The sequence below is a fragment of the Lissotriton vulgaris genome, chromosome 3_1, assembly GCF_964263255.1.
Source record: "Lissotriton vulgaris chromosome 3_1, aLisVul1.2, whole genome shotgun sequence".
In the NCBI taxonomy this organism is placed as follows: domain Eukaryota; kingdom Metazoa; phylum Chordata; class Amphibia; order Caudata; family Salamandridae; genus Lissotriton; species Lissotriton vulgaris.
In genome coordinates this window covers 792,113,199-792,127,788 of record NC_141689.1, presented here as the reverse complement: position 1 = coordinate 792,127,788, position 14,590 = coordinate 792,113,199, and positions in this window count along the sequence as shown.

Here is a 14,590-nt window from a genome sequence, read left to right as displayed (position 1 = left end):
CTGTCAGGATTCACCTAAATTTTCAGAGAAAGAGCGGAGAAAAAAGGTGCTATTTAATAATTTTTTTAAAATTTAGTCCCGCTCTCTTTGATGATTTAAAAGTTTCATTCCTAGTATTTTTACCTAGATAGGGATGACAGAGGATATTAAGCATCAGCCACCGGAGCCCTTAGTATGATTTCGAGGTCTGTGGAGTTTCCAACTTTGCTTTTTACACAGTTTCCTGGGATGCGACTTTTTCTGGGATATGTCTGAAGAGGAAAGATAAAAGGATATTCCTTTTCAGAAGGTGATAGTGGGCCAATTATTTCTGGGCACTAGGCATCTGGGCTTCTATAGTTATACTTCGTTTCACTCTTACCTATTTATTAAAGTACTGTTCTTAAAAGCCCGAATTAGTCTTCATTGTTTAGCGTGGTGATCAATCAGCAGGATTTTATGCTTTTGGTGATTTCTTCCTTGCCTAACAAAGAGGGGGCAATGTGATGGTTAATTATTTAATTTTTTTTTTTTTTTTTGGCTCAAAAATCTAAGTTTCCCACTCTAATATTCAGCCATCTTACCTATAGCGGTGGATTCCTCTATTTCTGAAGCTTCAATGAGTTAATATAGAGGTGCTGGATTAGATGATGAAAATTAAAAGATCTCCCTGTCTGGAAAACAAATATAGAGACAATGGGGTAGAATAATATACTATCTAATAATGGGTCGATTTAGGAGAGACTTGTCTCGGACGTTTTACTCTATTCTAGAAACTTACCTGATGATAGTCAGCAGGGCTCGATACGTCCGGTGGCGAGATGGTTCGAAACGGCAGCTGCAAGCGCGGGAAAATGATGAACCTGCGTTTGTTTTGAGTACTGGTATATATACCTGACTTGATTGGTTCTAACCGTCCACACCTGATCTGTTTGTTGTTTAGGGGGTGGGGATATCTCTGCGGAGTTCGCGTAGTGTTAGCGGAGTTTTCTATTTGCCTCATTGATTGGTTGGATATATCTCCACAGTTTCCTATGAGGTTGGGCGATTGGTTTTCGAAGCTACCAATAGTTTCTTTCTACCAATAGTTTCTTTCTATTAGATGGATCGTATTTCTACTAATATTAAATGGAGTCACCTCATATGGTCAGATCATTCAGTCCATTGGTCAGTTCATATAGGAAGAGTGTCAGGGAACATACAGAAGACACAACATGGAGACAAAATAGGTGGAACTATTACGCAGTCCTTAAGCAATTCAATACGTGAAAGATCAATGCTTCTTTAGCAAGAACACTTAAGCGAGTTTGTAGTACATTGTATAGGGTTTGTTATCGCTCTAGTCTTTATAAGATATTTGTAGAATGCTTCATGTTAGGAATGTATTCACTTCAATGTTCTGTGTATTCTTATGCTTGTGGGTTCTGTTCTGTGGCAGTTTACTGGTTGCGGCTGCAGGGAAGAGTCCGCTCTTGTTCTTCTCTACAACTTAATAAAGGACATTCTTTGCTTACCTGCTTTGGCCTGGGAACCTATTTACTACAACTTTTTGGCGACAATTACTTGAACCCATTGCTTGCCTTCAACATCGTCAAGACAAGAGCGGACAAGACTGAGGCATACGTTTTGGCATTATTCTTTTTATCCATGGTTGTCTTATTTCTAAGGCGAGCACTTTATTAAGTGCAACTTCTATGTGACTTTTCAGTGACTGTATACCCCGGCTTATGGGAATACCTGCTTGTTACATGCCTGGAAATACATCTTTATTCTTCTAGACCGTGTTTAAGGACTCGGTTTTTGTGATGGACTTACTGCTGTGATTGTCTCTGGTGCGCATTCTCACTTGCTGTGTTTGCGAGATGTGTTGAACCTGCTTGACTTCAGTTTTCTGCCATGGCCTCTCCCGTCCTGTCCGCCTCGCTTTCCTCAGTGATTGTGATGACGTCATGGAACCTCCTAGGGAGTTGGCGGAGACCTGCATGACGTGGAGTTTATTGTCCAATCACTTTGCCCTCAGCTTACGCTTCAGTCCTTTGCTGATGAAGAGTTCAAGAGGACAGTTTCCCAGGCAGCTAGTTAGGCTTGTAACAAAAATTGTTGCAAAACATCTTGTACACTACATGAGAACTCAGGAAAGAAAACACTGTTTCATACTATTTTGTTATATTGAGGAATTCTCTCACGAGCAATAGATTCAGCGAGTCAAGAAACTTCACAAATGCAGTTTGACCTACATTATATCGAGCTAATATAACGAGAAATATGTAGAATTATTATGCATACATTCATAAGATATATAAAGATGACATTATTCTAATACGACTTTGATGTACTTGAAATAATTTAGTATGGTTACAAATATTTTGTGTCAGTGTGACAGGGGAAACAGCCTTAACCACATAGCTTAAACCAAGTTGGGGCTGAACCACGCAGGTGGTAGCACGCACATCTGCACCACGAATATGCCTTAACCATGCATATACGTGGTGAAGGCCTATGTGCGGTCTAGTTGCTTCTGCTGCCAGGCAGAAAAGCAGGAAAAGGAAGAATCGGGATGAGGTGGAGAGGTAAATCGGGTTTTGAGGGGGTGGGGGTAGCTTGTAGGGGTTGTGGGGCCGTTTTCAGGCCTGGGGAGGGTGTTAGGGTAGTTTACATGGACAACTGAGGTCGGGAGGGCTGGGTGAGTCGGAGTTTTAAGGCTCAGGGCAGGGAAAGGAGGTGGGGTAGAATATTTGAATGCAGTAGTTTTGGGGGAGAGGGGTCTGGAGTTTTAGGGTTCAGGGTAGGGGGCAAGAAAGGGACAGTTTTAGGACTGTGGGGGCAGTTGGGCTGGGGCGGGGGTAGGTGGGGTTAGGTTTTAGGGGTAGGGGCTTGTTTGGGGCTCACTGAGGGGGCCTGGGTCGGAGTTGTTTTTAGGGGCTATGTTGTAGGGCTCAGGGTAGGGGACAGGATAGGGGCAGTTTTCAGGCAGAGGGGCAGTTGGGAGTTTTAGAGCTCAGGGCAGGGGACAGAGAGAGGGCAGAATATTTTGGATGGGGTAGTTTTGGGGGTAGGTCAGGGTCGTTTATTAGGGCGGGGGATCGAGAGTTTTAGAGCTCAGAGCAGGGGATGGGAAGGGGACAGTTTCAAGGCTGAAGGGGCAGCTGGGCTGGGGTGAAGGTAGGTGGAGTTAGGTTTTAGGGGGTGGGGCTTTTGGGCTCAGGTACGGGGGAGGTAAGGATTTTTGGTTTAGGGTGTTTTTAGGGTTTAAGGCAGAGGGCCAGGAGTGTGACCTTTACCATACAAGCCCATTTACCAAACATGTCTTTACAACAAAATTGTGTGGTAAAGGCATGCGTGGTAAAGACGTGGTTGGGGTTTAGACCGCGTGGTTAAGGCATGCGTTATTGAGGCATGCGTTTTTCCATCACACAACCTTATGACAGTCTTATACTTTTACTTTTAATGTCCTAATGTATAAATATGTTCTAAAATACATCTTAGGTAATTCATTATTGATACATAGTATTAGTACAGATACGAAATACAATCTGTGAAAGTTTCATGAAGTTATCATTAATTTAGAATATGTAACACCTACTTTTCTTTTGGCATTGAAAAGTACATTTATATAGAATTCGTCATCATATTCAGGTTAAATCTCGAAGGTTAACTAGTTATTTTTAGTTACATACACACATGTATGTTAATAAAATATGATTAGAGATAAACTCCATAAAGTTAAGCAAACTAGTACTTTGTCCATTAGATAGTCACAATCTAAAATATTTATACGAATAATATCGTCTAAGCTACACTTTTTCTGCATTCTTTTACAACGTTTTAACCAACATGATCTTGTTGGGTCATGTTCTTGAACGTGAATTAGGTGCACAAATTGTCATTATCGAGTTTCTCATACCATTAAAAGTTTGAATGTAATTTCTTATCCATCACTAGCAAACCTCAACTCCGCCATGCTAGCCAGTTAAAGGTTAGGAGTGAGGAGAGGGGGTAAGTAGAAAAACGAATGGCTCTAACTTCAGACTACATAATTAATGACATTGATAAATCAACAACGTATACCTCCCCACACCATAAAACAGGACAGTGACATCACATGATCCAAAACCCAGGATAACAAAAACATAGGTTAAAAGGAATGACATATGTCAAATAGTCTTGAATCTCAACCTCTAATATGGGCCTAAAGAAGTTGCGTGCCTCCTCCATTTGTGTAAAGGAAAACAACTCTAATTGTTTCTGGGAATCAGAAGGCCATCTCCAGTCTTTCAAATCTTTCCTATTCCTGTAGCTCTTGCTACCTATGAAGTTTTGCTCCTCTTAGATTAGAGAATATATGCAATCTGGAAGCACCATAGACAACTTCAATTTCTTTGTTCCACTCAAAGAACTAGTTCCCTTGACGTGAACTAGTTAGATCCGTTAGCACAGTACTGGTGCCCCTAATTTCATTTTACTGTCATCCTTTAAGCTTCAAACACCTGAAGGCATGCACTGCTTTCAGCACTCATCTACCACTTAATTTTGCAGCCGATCTCGCCAAACCTTTCCCAAGTCTTCCATCTTGACTACTGACTGGTATACAAGTGCCTTTCACCTCATTTTCAGGAAACATATTTTTCCTTAAAGGTGGTTCATGGTTGAGAATATGCAAGACTCAATCTGCTTTCTCTAGGTAACAGCTTAATTCACCTCAACCCTCTGTGTTTTTGTGATCTTGCCCAACTATTCCAAGCTACCCACTGCTTACTCAGTGCTCCCCAATTTCCCTTCCATATTCTCGAGCACCCACCCAATGAGGATATTTTATTTTTATGCGACTATTCCCGAGCCTGAAATGTCCTGTCAGAGTGAGGCTTAGGTGAAAAAACTCATATTCCCGGAAGGCCTCCTCTTTGGGAGATATTTGCTACTGGTGAGGCACCACGATTTTGAGCACCGAGCGGGAGTCTATTGTAATCAGGATACAGCACTTTATTTTTTTTTATTTTTTTAATTTAAGAAGTTTTATATAGCGCTGGCCTGACCTGAGGGTATCGGAGCACTTTACATCAGATACAATGCAGATAATCACATAAAACAATAATAGGGAAGGTCGGAGGCGGAGTGTTCTGCTTCGAGGTCTTGCTGACATAGAGCCTGTTTCCGGGCTCCGACTGCTCCTGTCGGTTTACTAGGGAGCGGTGGAGGAACAAGGTTTTGAGTTGACTCTTGAATTTTACAAAGAAGCGGATATTTCTGGTATGAGGGGGTGTGGAGTTTCAGATTTTGGGAGCACATCCAGCGAAGGATCGAGCCGCAGTTTTTTGTTTTCGAATTTTCAGCGGGATGAGTAGACGAGAGTTCGAGCTTCTGAGGTTCCTGGCCTGACAAGCTTTTTTGAGTTTAGCCACCAAATATTTGGGTTTGCCTGTGTGCAAGGCTTTGTGAGTGAGACAGGCTGTTCTGAAACTAGCCCTCATTTCCACTGGGAGCCACTTGAGTTCTCTGAGTGCCGGAGAAATGTGGTCGAATTTCTTGATTCCAGTGACCATTCTGGCTGCCGCGTTGAGAGTTGTTTTGAGGGGAGCAAGATGTGTTTTTTACTATTTCTGAGAGTACTGCATTCCCGTAGTCAAGTCTTGACAATACTAATGCTTGGGTGGCCTGTTTGAGATCATTGGGCGGGATGAAAGGTTTTATTTTGTTCAGTAGCTTTAGGTTAAGAAAGGCACTCTTAGCTGGGTTCTTGATGTGAATGGACATGTCGAGTTTCGGGTCTAGCGTGATTCTTAATGATTTGACAGAGGCAGCCAGGTTGAGGTTGCTGTTGAGCGCATCAATAGCTTGTAGCCATTTAGCAATTTGGGGTTCTCCTCTTTGTTCGAGATGAGGAGTATTTTGGTTTTGTCGGGATTTAATTTAAGCTGGTTATTTGACAGCCACTGTAGGACATCTCTCAGTACGTCATTGAGTCGTTGAATGTCCCTTATGGAGGCGGTTTCCAAGTAGATCTGAGTATCGTCTGCATAAAGATGGAAGTGGATATTGGCTTTTTTAAGTAGTTTGGTGAGAGGTTCCATGTAGATGTTGAAAAGTTGTGGAGAGAGCACTGAGCCATGCGGGACTTCCTTGTGGACTGGATGAAGGTCGGAAGTAACGTTTTTGATTTTGTTTTTTTTGGTGCGGTTGTGTAGTAAAGAAGAGAACAATTGGAGGACCACCTCGCCAAGACCAGCTCTTTCTTTGAGAGCCCTAATGAGAAGTTTGTGGTCTACCGTGTCGAATGCTGCCAATAGGCTGAAGATGTTTTATAGCTCTTTGGGTCTGTTTTTTCCGGTGTCCAGCGTGGAGCGGAAGAACGAGGATTTTTTGTTCTTGATGTGGTTGTTTTACTTACTGCGAGCTGTTTTGAGTTGTTCACGGAGGGTAGTTGTAGGATTGCTCCTCCAGTGTCTTTCTGTGGCTCTAAGTTCTCTCCTTTCAGAGCTGATGTCATTGTTGAACCATGATCTGGACGGAATGGCTCTGCTTTTTTTTAGCTTCAGGGGGGCTAGTTGGTCAAGTATGGCCTCCAAATTTGAGTTGAGTGAAGTGAGTTTGGTTGTGGAGAGGTGGTCGATGGCACTGGGAAGGAGCAAGCTTATGCTTTCTTCTATGGTGGCCATGGGAATCTGAATGAGGTTTCTAGCCCATTTGTGGGGGTCTTGCGCCTGTGGCGGAGAAAGCATTATTTGGTTAATGTGGAATAAGATCAAGTCACGGTCCGACCAGTCCACGGGGAGTATGTGGTTGATTGTAATTGTTTCTTGTTGAGCAATAATGGCATCCAAAGTTTCTCCTTTATAGTGCGTTTCCTCTGAGCAGTGTTGTAATATGTTGTTGTCACAGAGAAGGTTGGATAGCGTTTGAATTAACTGGTTGCTTGTTTCATTCCAACGTAAGTTTAGGCCGCCAAGAATTAGATTGTTAGCATCCCCAAGTACGCAGTGGGCAATCAGGTCGGCCAAATGTTCCCCGAATGCAGTTGTGTTGCCTGGTGGGTGATAGAGAAGGTGTCAGAGCAACGATCCATTATCCTTCTTCTTGATATTGGTGGTAAGACATTCAAAAGTGCTGCACTTACAAGAATCCATTTCCACGATGGCGATGTTGTCCTTATGAATGATAGCTACACCTCCCCCTCATTGATCTTTTCTGTCTTTGTTAATGATGGTAAAACCCGGAGACACAAGCATATCTCAGCACGGTGAGGAGACATTATTGAGCCAGGTCTCCGTGATGAACGCAATGTCTATGTCCAGCGAGAAGAGGGCTTCTGCTAGTTCAGTTGCATTCATAGAGGCAGATCTTCAGTTAAAGAGCATGCAGTTGGTGGAAAGCTCTTTTTTACTATGTGTCTTTCCAGGGGAGGCCCTAGGTAATGTGGTGAGGAGGGGCAGGGGTCTAGGGGGTTTCATGAGGGGACGTCTCTTCTGAGACCTGTGATCACTTGGATCTTGGATTTAGGGGAGTCAGTAGGAGGGTAGTTGAATGATGAGGCTAGATCGGCCCCTTCTTCGCAGAACAATGCGGGAGGAGGGGAGTTGTATGATGAGGCTAGATCGGCCGCTTCTTTGAAGGACATTGCGGCTTTGGTTCTTGTGGGTCTTGCTGTCAAGATCACAGTGTTAATTTTTATGAACTTCTTCTTATGTTTACAGATAGATGAACAACCTGTGCCTGCCACACCAGACCTTTCCAATGACCATCCTAACCGATACAGAACCCAATGACCTCATCACCAGAACTACCTGTACATCACCCATTACATCTGCAACATTCTACTCCATATCCCATTCCAGATGAAAACTCTAATTATAACACATCCCATTCCACACCAAACACGTTTCCAATAACAATCCCAACCGCCACAGAACCCAATAACCTCACCACCCAGGACTCCTGTATATCACCCATTACATCTACAACATTCTACTCCATATCACTCTCTAGATAAAACCCCCCGTTATTATACCACATCCAATTCCTGCCAAACCAAACACCTTTCCAATTACAATCCCAACCGCCACAGAATCCAATAACCTCACCGCCCAGGACCCCTGTATAACACTCATTACATCTACTACATTGTATTCCATATCCTACTCCAGATAAACACCACCATTGTAACAGAGTCTTGCAGGGTAAGCTCAGCAGAAACCAAGAACTCTGGCCTGAAGATCAACGCTGCGCCATTCACAGAACAATAAGAATCGCTCTCCTCTGTAGGTATCTTCCAGTGTCCTTTACCTGCCGCAATCATGCAGGTCCACCAGATGTCAGTACCTACAGCAGGTCAGTAATGCCCTCTTTCAGGCCTTATGACTCGTTCTGGGTCTTGTTGCATCTAACTCAGGTCACCGCTATCTTGCCGCAGGTGCCGCATGCCAGAGGAGAAAGCTGCCTCCATATTTAATATCAATCAAATTGAGTGCTGGGCCAATGCTTGAGGGTAGGATTCAGTGGAACGCCTCATCCAGCATTGAACACCTGAGACTGTTTATCACTTCAACAATAGGCTTCATCTCCGGATAAGTGAGCCAGCCTGGAGCGAACGAGAACAGCTGCCATCTCAGAGTGCCACAGGCTCTGCCACAGGTGGTGATGTATATGGCTGAGGCTAATTCTAAGTACCTTCACTTTTGCATCTTAAATGTCATCCCTCAATTGGCTGCGTCCTTCATTATGATGCATTGTTTAGTGATTGTTAAACTTTTCTCAGAAAGTTTATTGGTGTTAAAACAAACATTATGATGTTTTCTCATTGCTCTAGTCATATTTCCTTTCTTTTTGCATGTGCTTTGTTCATGTGTTTTTTATAAGTTCATATACTGAGAGGTTGTTGGATAGGGTGTGCAGGATTTTAAAATTGGTCGAGAACAACTTGTAGGTTGATGGTTAACATGAAGAAATTAGTATATTCTATAGCTTTTCTTTAGTCTAGTGAGTCGTTGGTTGCTGTTACCTTGCATGTGAATTCTGCCTTAGAGAATGTGGGTATATTTGTTTTGAATTCCAAAAGTTTGTAATTTGACAGCGGCATGGCTTAGGTGTGGGGGGGGTTAGACCCTCCTAATAAATTAATTCTGAGATGAATAGTTTAGTACAGCTGCTTTCAGTCAAATATTGTGAGCCTTCTCTCTCTCCAATCTCAAAAAGTCTTTGAGAACCCTGGTTGTTTTACAAAATATTGTGTTTTCTGCCTTTCCTTACCCCTAACATGCCATGCTCCTCTCCCTCTTGACTGCCCCTTAAGCCCCGCTCGTGCCCTTCTTGTCATGTTGATGTATTTTAACTGGATATGCCAGTGTGATTGTTTGAAAATCTGAAGGTATGACTCCCCTTGCCCCCACCCCTCAATTTCTCTGAGAAAGAGTTTTCTCTTTTTCACGTAAGAGTCATTTAAGAGTTAGCCTGCCTCCAATAAGTACTCATTTCAGTTCGCCCAGTAAAGAGGTGTTGTGCCACATTATCCTGGTCGAAATTTCGACCTACACGTATATCCTGACAAGTTATTGCAAGCAAGTTTACTTACGTTGACAGTATTTCAGAATCGACATCAAAGTCACGATATATGTTGGTTGATATTTTCATCGGGACAACGTGACACACCAGAGGCATGATAATTTGCAAGGGCATTAGAATAGTGCCCCAGCCAGGGGTTACTATTGTGTCCTCCAGTTTCAGAATATTTTATCAGAGGACATTCATGCAGGTGTTGCGCCACAAAACTGTGGACATAGGACAGGCTGCCAAACGTTGTTCTTTTATCTGTTTGTGTTGTCTCTGACCCCTGACTGGAACTGTCTTCTCAGAGAGGCTCGTCTGCCTTCAGCTAATAACTGCACAGTCTGTTCTGCTCTGAAAAACAAACACTAGAGCAAAATATTTGTTTTGGAAAGGGCGCTATTTGACAATGCGTTTGATGTACTGAAGTCAGTATTATATGCTTTTAAGTGGAACACCGTTCTAGATAATTCTCTGTTTACACAAAGTACGTTTGTTTACCATCTATTTAAGTCATCTGCTCACATTATTGTAGTGATCTAACATGACTTTTGTAAAACTGATGGTAGTTTTATAATCTTCTAGAATCTGATAAAAATAAGTGTACTAGAAATTAAATAGCTTACCATATCCCTCAAACTCACAGAAAATTAGATCTCCAGTCAAAGTTGTAAAATTCCATGGTCAACATGTGGAAATCATGTACTTTCTTTAGAACCTTGAATACAAAATGCCCGAAATTTGAGGAGTAAATTAATTCCTTGGCAAAAAAAATGAATGTCAGTATTGTGAGTGGCAGGTTTAATACTCCTGCAGAGCAGTTCATTTGATTTGTAAAAATGTTATTGGGAAATAGCTCAGATATGATCCCCCTTGTAATTCTGATAACTGTAAGAATTACTTACCCCATCGGATATACAAAATCTGCGGTCCTGACTTTTAACTGGGGAATCCAACTTCTCAAAGCGGCTGGAATCTCATGATAAACTCTCTGGGAAAATAAGGAATTACCACTAGGAATAGGTGCACTAAATACAGTTCCCCATTATTTCTAAGGGAACTCTCAGGATCCCGCTCATAATCCCACTGACTCCACTCGGAACCCATGGCATCGATAACTTGAGAGATGGAAATACCAGCTGAGCCAGAAGGTGTGGAGGGAAGTATTCAGGGAGATGTTGAATGTAAAAAACTGTTCATTCGCAAGGTTAAGAATAAGCATTAGGCTCCCAAAGCAATGTTTTAATCAGTGGTTAATTTGTAAAAAACATAAGTGCCAGGATTCTCATCAAGAGACAGCTTGCACAAGCTCATTTGTCCTGTTAGTGCCGCCTAAAACCGAACCAACTACTAACTGTGAAAGTGGGGACAGGATGTGGCATAACGGGCAGAGCTGCCACATTCGGGGCTAGGGGCCCAGGTTCCAGTCTGGGTGTTGCCTCAACATCCTATTATATCTTGGCAAATCACTTAATCTCCCTATGTCCTTAACTGGTGCTCATGAAAAGCACTGGTGTTGATTATGTGCCGGTGGAAACCACCAGCTTAAATTAAGCACCAGCTTTAATCACGATTTTTGAAGAACTTTAACTTTCTGTTTGGGTATTTCTGTTTTTTCCTTCTTTTCCTTCTTTAACTTTCTGTTTGGGTATTTCCTAGTTTTTCCTGGTTGTAAGAACGTCCAAAGACAGCATAACAAAGGATTTCTGACAATGTTAGTTCATTCCAGTAGGAAAAATTGAAAGTAGTTATTTTAATAAGGATCATTTTAAAAGACATAGGCCAATATTATGATTTCATCAGAGGGAGATGAACTAATTACCACACCTTGTTAAATCTAATGGGGCCAAATTTGCTGATTTTGGTATTTTTCATACCAAAATCTGTATGTACTGGTAGATAACTGGCATTTTTCCGTGAGAAAAATATTAGGGCCTTGCAATTTACTGTACCTGAGTAATTAGCAGGTGTGGTAAACGTGTTTGGACATTTTTTAAATAATTTATAATTACATTCTCTGCACAAAGAAATGTTGAACAGTGGTTTGAATTATCCAACGCAATTGCAATCAGGGCCATGTCATTCAGGATTATAGTTTAGTCAGTGAGATTCAGGAGTGGCAAATTTCAAATTTCCCAACTAAAAGAGCAGTGGGCCACAGGGTGAACATGAGAGGTGACCAATGATGGAGATGGACTGTTCCCCCGAAGAGCAGGGTCAGTACTGATTTGCATTAAGTAGACCTCTGGGGCTGATTTAGCGTTTGGCAGACAGTTACTCTGTTGCAACAGTGATGGAGTAAGTACCCTGTCTGCCAGACTCACGGTCAGCCTACACAATTTTGAGTCTGGCATACCACATATTTTACGCTAAATTAAAATTTGCTCTGTCAGTGTAAAACATCCTTTGACAATCCAATGGATTAGGGGCCAGATGTAGGTAGACATTTACCGACCGGTAACAGCCGTTTCGGCCGTTACCGACCGGTAAATGGCTATTCTAGATGTAGGTGGCCTATTTTACCGAATCGGTAAATGTACCGAATCGGTAAAATACCGAATCGGTATTTTTACCGATTCGGTAATTTTGAAATGTAGGTGGGACTCTTCTGAGTCCCACAGGCCTTACCGAATCGGTATTTTACCACCCAATCCAATTGGGTGGTAAAATACCGATTCCAGGTGTGCATGTACATGTGTGCATGCACACCTATGGCATGTGACAGACGGACATGCCCTTAGGGCATGTCTGTGTGCCACATGTCACACATTCCTTAAATCGGGGTGCTAGAGGGTGTCAAAGTGACACCCCCTGCACCCTTGCAAAATTCGGTTTTTACCGAATCGGTAAATACCGATTCGGTAATGCCCATTGATTCCTATGGGCTTCAATGTCCATAGGAATCAATGGGCATTACCGAATCGGTATTTACCGATTCGGTAAATACCGATTCTTACAGAATCGGTAATTCAATTACCGATTCTTTCTACATCTCCCCCTTCTATTTTACCGATTCATAAATACTGAATCGGTAAAATTCGGTATTTATGAATCGGTAAAATTAACTTACCTACATCTGGCCCTAGGTGCCTTTGGAAGTAGGCCATCTGAAAATCTTCTCCGTTTAGAGTGGCTGATCAGTTGTCTTTTTGTTATTTTTATTGATCGTAACTGCCAGAAATATCTTGGCAGTGAGGGATAGTAAAATGAAACAAAATTACCTTCACACCATGGGAGAAAACTGGTGTGGGAGTTATTAGTTTTTTTTTCTTCCAAAACAATCTCTTGCTTTGGGAGTTTGTTTTGTAAACATTGAAAAATAAAAACTTTGGAAAAGTTTGATGGCCTGCCATCATGTTTGACCTGGCCTGCCGTTAAGATTTTTCTACATTAACAGGAACCTCCATAACAGTGGTTCCTCCCAATGTATGCAGCTGTCTGCAAGGGTTGGCAGACATCTATGAGTTTGGCAGGCGGAGTACATTTTATTTTATTTTATTTTTCATTTTTAGAGTTTTTTATAGTGCGGACCAGACCCAGGGAAGGGTATCAGAGCACTTTACACTGAGAGCACATACGAATGAAACAATTTGCAAAACAAATAGCATACATAAGATCAACTTTTTTAACAAAGTTCGTACGGTCGCAGGCGTGAGAGTATTTCTAAGCAACGGGTCAAGAGCAGCGAAGGTGTCTTTCGAGGGATAGAAGGGGCAAGTTTACATCTGGAAAGGTCCATGTGATAGTTTATGGGAGGAATTTGCACATAAGGAATGATTTTGCTTCTTTTTGGACGGAAAAGTAGAGGAGATTTTTCTGATGTGGCGAGTTCCATATTTTTGGTGCTGCTCCGTAGAATGCTCTGTCAGAGGTTTTTTTCTTCCTGAAGCATGAGGGTGTCAGGAGTAGATTATCAGCACTCCTTGAATGTCTGATTCCTCAAGATAAGGTCAGTTTTTGAGATAGGTACTGGGGAGTATTGTGGTGAAGCGCTTTGTGAGTGATGCATGCCATTTTCAGGTGGATTCTAGCTTCAAAAAGCCAGTTGAGCGCTTTTAGGTGTGGCGATATGTGGTCAAATTTCCTGGATCCTGTTAGGATTCTTGCTGCGGCGTTGAGACAGGCTTTTAATTGGGCGGTTGTGATCTTGGGAAGTCCCGCGAGGTTGGTGCATCCGTACTCCAGCCTTGAGATGACTAGGGACTGAACTGCAGTTTTGAGGTCCAGGTTCTCAATGAAAGGTTTCATTGTCCTGAGATAGCTGAGGTGAAAGCATGCGTTTTTAGCTAACAGGTTGGTGTGTGTTTGCATTTTAAGGTTCTTATCAAGTGTAATTCCAAATGATTTGGTGGAGTCCACCAGAGTTGGCGTGCAGTTAAGTGCAGTGATCAACTTGGACCATTCCTTTGTCTCCTGGGAATTATTAGGGGGGGGAAATTAGAAGAAATTCAGTTTTTTGTGCGTTTAGCTTGAGGAAGTTGGTTGTTAACCAGTGGATGGTCTTTTCTAGTGTAATGTTCATTGATAATATGTCTTCAATGGAGGAGATCTTGATGTAGAGTTGAGTGTCGTCCGCATACATGTGGTAGGCTATATTTGCCTGCTGTAATAGTTTGGTTAGCGGTTCGACATATGGGTTGAATAGGGTGGGGGATAGGGTAAAGCCTTGTGGTAAACCCAGAGGGTTCGGTGAGGAGCGAGAAAGATTTTTGTTCACCATGAAAGAGTGCATTCTGTTTTCCAGAAAGGATTTGAACCATTGAAGGACTGAGCCAGATAAACCCATCCTATTTTCCAGTCTTTTTAGAATTTGGTTGTGATTGAACGTGTTGAAGGCTGAGGAGAGGTCAAGCAGGACTAGTAGACAGGTTTCGTTGCGGTCAAAAGCAAGGAGGGCGTCGTTCACTAAATGTAAAATGGCTGTTTCTGTGCTATGGCCTGAAACCCGATTGGTGGGTGTTCAGAATGTTGAAGTCCATGATGTGTTGGTTCAGTTGTTGTTGAACACATTTTGCAAGGACCTTGGCTAGCATGGGAATCTTGGTCATGGGTCGGAAATTGTTGGGGTTGGAGGAGT